At 42.4% G+C, this 11,522-nt stretch overlaps 1 long non-coding RNA gene across 1 annotated transcript in view; it reads right to left on the bottom strand.

The window, feature by feature from the left end:
- Positions 1–1,985: 1,985 nt before the first annotated feature.
- LOC114031342 overlaps positions 1,986–11,522 on the bottom strand; it is a 15,402-nt gene continuing 5,865 nt past the window's right edge. The window contains exons 4-5 of the long non-coding RNA XR_003567731.1: positions 6,756–6,913; positions 1,986–2,331 (exon numbers count right to left, since the gene is read on the bottom strand). This is a non-coding gene — a long non-coding RNA (uncharacterized LOC114031342). The remainder of the gene's footprint in view (positions 2,332–6,755; positions 6,914–11,522) is intronic.

Raw genomic sequence — 11,522 nt, 5'->3', positions numbered from 1 at the left:
TTAATTCTTTTTTTTTTTTTTAGTTTTCAACATTTACTTCCACAAGATTTTGAGTTCCAAAATTTCACCCTATCTTGCCCCTCCCCCCACCCCAAGATGGCACGCATTATGTAGTGAGTGTGTGGGGTTAGGGGATTTGTTTCCCTCCCCACCTCCACCCCCTCCCCAGGTGATCTAATCACAGAAATTAGGGAGCAGGTAAAAGTAGTAAGAAGGTATTAAACATGCTAATGCAATACGAAGATGTGTCTATTGATTACCTGCCAGCCCTTTAGGACAAATGAAAAGGCTCAGAATGAAATGGAAGTGCCCTAGTAACTGGCTGGGAAAAAACTGGCCACACCCTAGGTGGACCTTAAAATGTAAGGCAGTCAGCTCTGTGCAGAAATTTTTGAGAGGCAATATTTAAGGCAGGAAGCAACTTTAAGGACTGAGAACTCTGGCAACAGAGAAGAAAGCGGGCTATGAATTCATGAGAAAACTAGGCCAGGCAGCTAAGAGTTGAGCAGACCCGGGAAGCCCAGGTGAGTGACACCCCTAGCAGAGAGTAGTATGAGGACAACACAGGAAGAAAAAGGACATTGGGAGTCTACAGTGCCACCCCCACAGAAAGTCAGCTGTTGTGTCAGTTGGCTTAGGAAGTAGGTTTTCCCTTCTTTACACGGAGGCATGCATATATGGGAAGGGTATTGCTATAGCTAAGTGATGCTACCTTGAAACTCTCCTGTTTACCTAATATTTCTCGATAGCCAGAATTTAAGTAGCAGATTTCAAAGATACTACCTCCCCTGCCCCATTTGACTGTCAGACCATTTTTTCTCCCCCTTGGTTAAAATAGGAAACCCCATTGGGAGGCCTGGGCCCATGGCCTGCTCCATGCTACTTGTACTAAGGTCCATTTTGGAAAGCAGCAAAATCAAGGTAGATGGCAGAAGAGCCAGGCAGAACTATGAATGCCCTTACTCAGGAAGGTAGTGAAATGATGTATGTAAAGTGCTTTCTTTACAAATCTTAAAAGGCGACATGTCTCTCCCTGAACAGTTCCCACAAAAAAATATATTCTAGGCAGGGTCTCAGAGACTGCCTTCAGGGCTGACTTGTGATTACAATAGTATATATATATTCACTGGTCAATGGCGAAGGAAGTCAAATAGGGTCCATACAGTTAAGTTCATATTCGTTGATGTTGCTGTTCAGTTGATTCAGTTGTATCCAACTCTCTGTGATGCCATTTGGGGTTTTCATGGCAGAGATACCGGAATGGTTTGCCATTTCCTTCTCCAGCTCATTTTATAGGTGAGGAAACTGAGGTAAACAGGGTGAAGTGACTTGCCCAGGGTCACACAGCTAGTCAGTTTCTGAGGCCAGGTTTGAGTTCGGGAAGATGAGTCTTCCTGACTCCAGGCCTGGCACTCTGTCCACTGCAGCATCACCTAGCTACTGTTCATTGAGTTCACAGGTAATTTGAAAACTGATTCCTAGAGCCCTCTGTCCTTGTCTCTATCGTCCCACCACTGTCACTATGGAGGTGAAAGGGGGCTACACAACTAGCTCATAATTTATATGATCGCTACAAGACTAAGGGTCATTTAAAAAATTGTCTTTGATTCATAGGTTGCCATGACCAAAGAATTACTCTTCCAACGGCCAATGTACTAGTGATGTGTCTCTTAGCTACGTTGCTCCTTGGATAGCATACTGAAACCTGTCACCAGGACAATATGTGAAACCTTTCCAGCCAGAGCCTGTGTATCACTGGCAGAGCCTTCAAGAACCCAGGGTGGTCCCCTCCACAAAAACATACTCTGAGGTCTCATCATGCTGGGTAGATCACTGGGCAGGCAGGCTGAGAATTTTCCCACCGCCTCATTCTGATTGACTCCCCATGGGGACAGCCTCCTCTCGTCTACTTAGGTTCTTGTTATTCCAGAAATGGAGAAATGAAAAACAAAACCAAGAGAACTATTACTTCACACCATTTTTATTCTTCCCTCCCTGCTTCCATTTCCACCTGGCTTTTCTTTCACTGGAACTTGAACATTTGAAAGCTGGGTGTGTTTGTCGGAATCTGACAAAGAAGGTCTGGTAACAACTGGACCTGATTCTCCCCCTCGGCAACTTGACCTCTGTCATTATTTTCCTTCTCAGGTATTTTCTGAGGTTCTCCATCTTGCTCATTCAGATCGTGAAATTTTTTGTCTTTGGTGTTACGTCCTAAATTCTCACTTCTGTGTTTCTGAGCTAACGCTCTTGTTTTTCTTGTTACATCCATCCTGGACTCCGATCTCCTGCATTTCTTACGTCTCTTTTTCTTCCTGTCAATTTTCAAAACTAAAATAAAACATATTTGTGAGTCATTGATATATGAGTACAAACATACCCTACAGAACAAAATCATCTCCCATCAATCCTATGTATATATTAGAAATCCTACCCAGGCACGAATACAATGATTAGCATTATAGAATCCTTTGGAAGTAACTTCCCCCACTAATGTCCTTTCCCTTAATGTTATGTTTTGACTTCCGCTTCTGAGAGCCAAGATGTTGGAGTAAGAAGTAAGTCACTCTCACCCTCCCTAAGTAACCTCTGAAAGCCCAGACAATATTGCCCCAGGAAAAACCCTGGACAGCTGAACCAGAAGAAAGATGGGGTACAGCAGTCCACTAGCCCAGGTAGCTTGAGGGATTAATGGGAAAGGCCCCTCTTCAGCATACCAGGAAGAGATCCTGAAGCCCAGGTGGTGGAGCAGGCAAAAACCAACACCTGGACCTCTGAGTACCTCAGTGAGGGCGGGGGAACAGGTGGAAACCAGCTTGGAAAACCACCAGATGCCCCAGCATTCTACAGCAACCCAGTCTCCCAGTGCCTCCGCAAAACTAAGGGAAGCAGCGCTCCAAGGGGCCCCAGGTGGATAAACACCCTGCAACATCCATCTGAAAGAAACTGAAGAAAGCAAAAGGAAGGAAAGGCCCAGATGAGCAGGAAATCTCCAGGAGCCACACTACCCAATCCTACCCCTAGAGTTCCAGTGTTGCTGATTCCAGTCCAACACCAGGTAAGCTGCCAGAACCCTACAGCCTCCAACTGCCAACACTGGAGGCCCCAGCACACAAAGCCAGGGACCAGGCCCTGGGCTCCCAACACAAGAAGCTTGGGTCAGTGCCCTCTGCTCCCCAGCAGGAGAGCTTAATGTTATGTTTTCATGGAACCAGTTAATAACATTAGGTAGGGGGCTATTTCCAATATCATTGGAGGGTTCAAGAGTTCAGTTGAATCCCCTTTTCAGCCACTTTCCCTGACAATTTCAGGATCTGTCACATTTGGCGAATAGAATGCTATGAATTGGCTATACATAGACACAGCTCATCAAAACCCAGTGTATCCAGTGATTCATGAGACTATCACTCGAGCACATGGATGTTCAGGGAGATTTCCATTTTCTTACAAAAATTGAGGGACATAGAGAGGGAATGGCCCTGTGATTTCACTGGTGTAAGGTACTCCCACGTGAGAAAACTACCTCTGCCAATGAAGGCTGGCACTTTCTCTGCAAATTATAGTCTTAGAGAGTTTCTTGCAACACTGAAAGGTTGAGTACTTTGCTCATGGTCACAGAACCAGTATGCACTGGTGGCAAGATCTATATACCTATCACATCATTTCAATGAGTTGAGAATATAATTTTTATACTAGCCATCCAGAACACAGACACTAATACACCAACACCAGAGGATTACATAGCACTGGAAAAAGACTGAGACACATAGCCAGCAAGAACAAGAGTAAGGTCCGTGTTCCTTAAAGCCAGTGGACATCAGCAGGCAAACAGAGCCAGAAAGCACGTGTTTCCAGGAGCAAAAAGGAGGAGAGACCAGGACTCAGCAATTGCCTCCCCTCCCATCTGCCTGTTTCACCCTTCCCCTCCCCAACTCCCAACTCTGTCTGTCTTCAGAGAAAGATAGTATTCTGCACATTAAATGCCTCTTCCACATGACAGCCCCTCAAATACTTGAATACAATTCTCATGTTTCCTCGAAGTCTTCTCTTCTCCATCTCTAAACAACCCCGGTTGCTTCAACTGATGCTCAAATAGCAATATGTCAAGGCTGTGCTGAACCTCCTCTGGTTGTGTATCAGCTTATCAATATCTTTTATAACTGTAATAACAGCTTCATTTGGAAATGCTGCTTTTTTTAAGGGACAGGCCAATTTTGGATCTAGTTCCTGTCCTGGGAGCAACGGAAAACGGTCCCCCCCCCCCACATCTAGCCAATCACAGGGTCCATCATGTCCCCTTTTTAGCGGGAGCCAGGAAGGGGGGGGTAGGGATAAATGTTAAGATCTCACATCAACAAATCCAACAAACATTTATCAAAGGCCTGACGTAGAGGGGAGTTATGTTAGGAGGTTCTTGATAATATGCCTTTAGATCAGTTTAACCTTTTTTTGGTGGTATGGACTCCTTTGGCCATCTAGTAAAGTCTACAGACCCCTTCTCAGAATCATGTTTTTAAATCAGTGAAGGAGTCAGATCTCACAGGTTTTGACATGAAATACTGATGGTTTTTTTTTCCATTTTCATACTCCCTATTCTATCAATGCACCCCAAGTTAAGAAACCCTGTTTTAGGTGAAGAATCAAACATTAAGGTGGTAAACAAAAGGAAATTTGAGGTAATGATGAAAACAAATTGTTCGATGATGAAAATGACATTAAAAAGGTTAATTTCTTATCCTATGAACTCTAAAAGCACACCAGGAACAAAGCATTTACCTAGGTTATTAATTCAGTGTTAATAAAAGCTGGATTTAAATACAGCATTTTAAGGTTTGCAAAGTACTTTTTAAAAATGATATTTTGTTTTTTCCAATTACACATAAAAACAATTTTTAACATTTTGTTTTTTAAAATTTTGAGTTCCAAATTCTCTCTCTCCCCACCTTCCCTACCTTCTCCCTGAGGTGGTAAGCAATTTGATATTGCACAGTACTTTAAAGACATTATTGTCTCTGAACCTTACAATATTTCCATTAGGTGGGCATTGCAGGTTATTATTATTATATTATTATGATATGATGATGATTATAATATAATGATTATTATTCCTATTTTGCAGATAAGGAAAATGAGGCTCACAGAGATTAAGTGATTTGCCTGTGTAAACACAGCTGGTACATGTAAGAGGCAAGACTCAAATCCAGGTCTTCCTGGCTCCAGGTCAGATACCCTTTCCACTAAGCCACACTGTCCAGGGTAGTCTACCACACTAACATGTACCACACAACTAGATAGTTTCTGTCCCCCATTCTACTTGTCCCTTTCTTTCTATGTGTATTTGTGTGTATTTGTGTGTGTGTGTGTGTGTGTGTGTTACTGTTGTTCAGTTGTGTCTGACTCTGTGATTCCATTTGGGCTTTTCTTAGCAAAGATACTGCAGTGGTTTGCCATTTCCTTTTCTAACTCATTTTACAGATGAGGAAACAGAGGCAAACAGGGTGGAGTGACTTGCTCAGGGTCACACAGCTAGTGAGTGTCTGAGGCCAGATTTGAACTCAGGGAGATAAGTCTTCCTGACTCCAGGCCTGGCATCCTATCCACTGCAGCGCCACCTAGCTGTCCCTCTGTTTCCTCTACCTTTTCTAGATGTTTCAGAAAGTAATCCTGGGTCGTATGAAAGGCCTTGGTTGCCTCAGGAGAAGGGGGGACAATTTTGGGAGAGTTGGCTCTTCCCCTTCATCCTCTAGAACCAGGAGGAGGTGCCAGCACAAGAAGACCTTTCCAACTCTGAAATTCTGAGCTTTTGTGATCACGTGCCTACGTGGGGTCAGAGAACAAGAGAATACAAAAGAAACCTTTGTCGAGGTGAGAGCCAGATTGTCTAATGATGGGGTAAAAGCCAGGTTTCCCCTCCCTTGGCAGATCTGAGCAGGCCACGTAGAAAGCAGAAAAAGAGCATAGGCCTGGGGCAGCTAGGTGGCGCAGTGGATAGAGCACCGGCCCTAAAGTCAGGAGGACCTAAGTTCAAATCTGGCCTCAGACCAAACACTTGGCACTTACTAGCTGTGTGACCCTGGGCAAGTCACTTAACCCCACCTGCCTAAAAAAAAAAAGTTCCTCTCATTATGGAAAATGCTATCCACACCCAAAGAAAGAACTACGGAGTTTGAATACAGATCAAAGCATACTATTTGCTATTTATTTTTTCTTCTGTTGTGTTTTGTTTCCTCTTTCTGGTGGTTCCTTCTATTGGTTCTAATTCTTACTTACAACATCACTAATGTGAAAATATGTTTAATAGGAACATATACGTATATCCTATATCAGATTGCTCGCCGTCTTGGGGAGGGAGGTGGAGAAAAATTTAAAACTCAAAAGCTTATGGAAGTGATTGTTGATAATTCAAAATAAATTAAAATTTTTTTTAAAAATTGAAAAAAAAAAAAGAGTGCATGCCTTAAAGTTAAAGGTCCTGGGTTCTAGTTCATATTTGCCACTAACTCACTACGAGTCACTAGGCAGTGCTCACTGGCAGTAGATTGAAATAGCCAAGCACTCCAACACCATCAAGGACCTGCAGGGTAGTGAGAAGGGGCCACCCTTGAGAGGGACCCCAGAGATTCCACTTAGAAATCTGAATCGAGGTGTGACCTTAGAGGTGAAGCTTTCCTGTCCTTTGATTCCACTTTTTTCTAGGCTCTGATTTTCCTTAGTTTTGCTTTGTTAAGCAAATGGATCTTTTACATAAACTGTACCTGAATGGAGTAATGTCTTGTATACTTTTTCCTCTTCTGCGGTCTCAGGAAATTTTTCCTTTTGCTTCTTCTTGTCAAGTTCCTTTACTGGTTTTAATGGTATAAGCTCCTCAGCAAGACTGTCAAGTCCTGTGGTTTCCTCACGCTTCATGTTGGTACTAGAGGAAAAGAACACACGGAAAAGCATTTCAACAATAAAGCTTTGTCATTTGACTACCAATTGATGTCCTTTATATGTGTGTGTATGTATATATATACATACATGCTGTTGACTTAGAAATGTGGGAGAACATCTTATAAACAAGGAATCCACATTAGAAGAACAAACTCTTAATCAACTCTCAGGGATCTCAGATAAGAGAGCCAAGCAGTGGCACAGATAATACCAAAAGAGCAGACAAGATACTAGTTTTGGCTTTGTAGCACAATATGGGATGTTTCACGTTTTTTTTCCCCCCATCAAGAGATTTCCCTTCCTGCTTAAGGGAAGATTTAAGCTAAAACTCAAGATTGTATTTGGTCTATAATAATATGCTGCAAATGGAGAGTTGGGGAGGGAAATCTCTGAAGAATATTGATTGGCAAGAGGTGGTTAGCTTTGTATTAACAGTTGAACAGACTGACACAATGATCAATTATGATTATAGATGATAATGACAAAGAATGCTACCAACCTCCTGACAGAGAGGTGATGGAGTAACATGTGGAATCAGACACACGTTATGGGACATGGCCAACTTGGGAATTTGTTTTGTTTAACTATGTTTATTTGCTACAAGGGTTTTCCTTCCCTTCCCTTTCTTTCTTTTTTTCTTCTTTTGAAATGGGGAGGTAGGAGGGAGAAAAATGCTTGATAACCAAAAACAATTAAAATTAATCAATCAGGGAGAACATGCTATAAATATGGATAATTCATTTGTGGATAATAGAGTTAATGTTTAGTTAGTCTTAATGGCCCACATGTCTATATCCCTTTCATCATAACAACTCTGTTAATCAGGGAGTACTAGCATCTCCATTTTGCACATGCAGCAAATGAGGCCCAAAGAGGTAACGTGCCCTGTGTACAGCTAATAAGCACTGGAGCAGGAGTTTGAACCCAGGACGCTTTCTACTATCTCTTGCTGCCTGCTCAGAGTTCCAATCTTTTATTTCAATGTGCCACTGCTATGGCAAGAGTAAGGGTCTTGGAAGATTGGGTAGACCCTCTGTGTCAAAATTACGAATGGACGTGGACAAGAGTTCCACAGGATGATCAGGGATGAACCAGTTGCAGCGGACATTACTGGAGGCAGTACACTGAACATCTTGTCTTCAAAGAGATCACAGATGTGCTGGAGTACTTGAGAAAATTTTCTGCTACCATTCACTTGCGTCAACGCAGACAAACAGAAAATTGTCCACTTGTTTAGTGAAATGTTTCACTGCAAGACTGTGTATGTTATTCTTCGTTCACCACTCATTACTGTCTCTGTGGTTAACAGTCTCCACTTACCTTGGCCCTACCTCACTCACTCCAAGTTGCCTATCCTTTCCACTCTGGAATTCCCATTCCATAGTGAACAAACTGTTCTTTGGCCTGGATCTCTCTTTTTTCCTCTCCAGGGCATCTTCCTCCTTCAGAGTATTTTTTTTTTAAGTTTTATTTATAGGTTTTGTTTTTGTTTTTTTTTACAGTATATACTTTTACAGATGACATCAACTTCATGAAAGTTCTCTTGTAATAAAGTAAGACAGTTAAGTAAAACCAATGATACAGCGACTTCATCTGAAAGTGAATGCACATTCCACCTCTGAAGTAACCCAACCTATTTTTTTAAATTAACAGAAATCTCTAAGTTTTTCATAGGACTCCATCACATTCATATACTGCAACTTCTTCAGCTATGCCTCAATCAGTGGGCATCCCCTTAGTTTCCATGTATTTTTGCTTCCACAAAAGAGCTATTATAAACAATTTTGAACATATAGGACCGTTTCCTGTTTCTTTTGGGTACAAGCCTAGCGGTAGTATAATTGGGTCGAAGGCCATGCACCGTTTAGTAACTAATCCCAAATTGCTTTCCAGAATGGTTGTATGCATTCACACTGGACTTCTTTCTCTCATACTCCTTCCATCTTTTTGCTCTTCTGGCTCCCCTCAGATGACACAATATCCACGGCCATCCTCTCTAGCACTGGCTGCAACTTCATTTTTATCCCTAAACACACTGGTTTGGGAGGGGGAGTCAGAATACTCCTTGCCCTCTACTGCCTCTTTCAGATCCTTATGGCCATCACTCAGCAACCTTTCCTCCTTTGAAGTTCACTGGTTTAAAATGTTCTACTTTATTCAAATTACGGTGGCAATTGTAAACCAACCTCCACATTGTCCTCCCTTCTTCCTTAAAAGTTTAGCACCTGTACTGCTGTCTTCCTTTCCTCCTATCCATGTTGCTACTCCTTCAAACTCTTTAACCTCCCAATTCCTCAATCTTGTTAAATATTACAACCTACTCCTTCATCCACACACAGGGATGGTCACACCCTGAGCCTCACAATTACCTACAAGTGTTCTAATTCCTTGATCAAAAACTCTGACATTATTGTATATCAGGGGTTCTTAACCTGGGGCCTGTGAACTTGTTTTTTTCATATTTCAATAACTGTATTTTTTTTTGGTGATCCTATGTATTTTATTTTAGCACTTAAAACATTCTGAGAAGGGGCCCAGAGGTTTTACCAGTCTGCTAGTTGGGTGCAAGGCACAAAAAAGGTTAAGAACCCTTGCTCTGTATAATTATAACTTTCTATCATTTCATCTCTCCCCATGTCTCATTTCTCCTAAACCTATTTGTGGTCCTCTACAAATCTAAAGATTTCCAATCCTGTGTCCCTCAGTGGTCTCTTAGGCCATTTTATTCCTTCCCTGACTTTACTTTATCTTCTCAATCTTGACTGTAGTTAACCAATTCAATTCCACGTTATTTACTCTCAAATCTCTCCCCCACCCCACCTTGTTCTGTCATCAATCATGCCTTGCCAAGCCCCAGGCCTGGATTGCTCCCACCATCTACTTCCTCTTCTCTTACTCACATACTGCTGATTAGAACTGAAGGAAGTCACACATTCATGCTAAAAATTCATGTTGCCCAACTTCAACAGGGTCTTCGCTACAGAAAGGCAATCCTTTTATTTCTCTCCAATTGATTCCCTATTTCATTACCACAAAATCTCACCCAAACTTTCTCTCCTTTCCTCAAGCTTCCCATAGCTCCTTCTCCTTCATCCCTTTCAGCTAAGGACCTTGCTTCTTATTTTACTGAGAAAATTGAGGCCATTCAAAGTGAACTCTCCCTTCTCCCATTCTATTTCAAAACTCCCTAACATCATCTACTAGACTCTCCTCCTTTTCCCAAGTCTCTGACAAAGAAATGGCCTTTCTCCTTGCCAAGGTCAACTCCTCTACACGTATGCTTGATCCCATTCCCTCCCGTTTTCTCCAGCAGACTACATCTTCAATCATCCCCTGTCTCTCTACAATCTTTAATCTTTCCCTTTCAACTGGCTGCTTTTCCTCCTGCCTTCAAATAGATCTAAATCATTCCCATCCACCCCCTCCACAAAAAAAAAAAACCTTCACCAGACCCTGTTGTTGAGTCCATTCTGATTCTTCATAACCCGATTTGGGGTTTTCTTGGCAGAGATACTGGAGTGGTTTGCTATTTCCTTCTCCAGCTCATTTTACAGATCACGAAATTGAGTCACACAGGGTAAAGTGACTTGCCCAGGGACACACAGCTAGTAAGTGTCTGAGGCCAGATTTGAACTCAGGAAGATGAGTTTTCTTGACTCCGGGCCCCAAGCTCTATCCGCTGCAGCACCACCTAGCTGTCCCCCGAATCACATGGCTAGCAAAAAGCAAAGTCAGCTCTAGAACCCAGGAGTCCAGATCTCCTGCCACACTCTCTGCTATAAAGTGAACAACTATATTTGTAAATATAGTACAGGTGAGGTGGGGCAAAATGCCTTTTAAAAATTTATCCAAGGAGTAAAACGTATACTGCTACACTTAAAGAAAATTACTTTGGCAGCAGTGTATTAGATAGACAAGAATTGGTAAAGATTTGAGGTGAGGAGACCAATTAGGAGGCTGTTGCCATAATCTAGACCACAGGTGATGAAAGCCTGAACAAAAGTGGTGGCTTTGTGATTGGAGAAAAGGGGTCATCCGTGAAAGATGTTATGGAGATGGAAACAGCAAGATGTGGCAACTGATTGGATAAGTGGGTCTGGGTTTGAGTGAGGAATCTAAGATAACATTGACCTTGCAAACTTGGGAGGCTAGAAGAATGGTAATGCCTTCCAGAGAAATAAGGGTTTACAGAGGAAGGTAATGAGTTCTCTTTTGGACATGCTGAGTTTGAAATTTCTCTGCGATGTACAGTTTGAAACGTCTAATAGGCAACTAGTGGTGTGGGATGGAAGCTTGGGGGAGTGGCTGGTGTTGGGTATATAGATACCGGAGCCATCTGCATGGAGCTGTTAATTAAACTGTTAACTAGATGAGCATGAGGGGCTGGTAAGTGGTGCTGCAGTAGGTAAAGCACTGGACCTGGAGTCAGGAAGACCTGAGTTCAAATATGACCTCAGACACTTGCTAGCTGTGTGACCCTGGGCAAGTCAATGAACCTCTGCTTGCCTCAGTTTCCTCATCTGTAAAATGAGCTGGAGAAGGAAATGGCAAACCACTTCAGTATCTCTGGCCAGAAAATGCCAAATGGGGTC

Source organism: Vombatus ursinus, unplaced genomic scaffold, assembly GCF_900497805.2.
Source record: "Vombatus ursinus unplaced genomic scaffold, bare-nosed wombat genome assembly UNPS02015152.1, whole genome shotgun sequence".
In the NCBI taxonomy this organism is placed as follows: Eukaryota; Metazoa; Chordata; class Mammalia; order Diprotodontia; family Vombatidae; genus Vombatus; species Vombatus ursinus.
The sequence above is the reverse complement of the archived record's forward strand: the minus strand, read 5'-3'. Positions and strand labels throughout refer to the sequence as shown.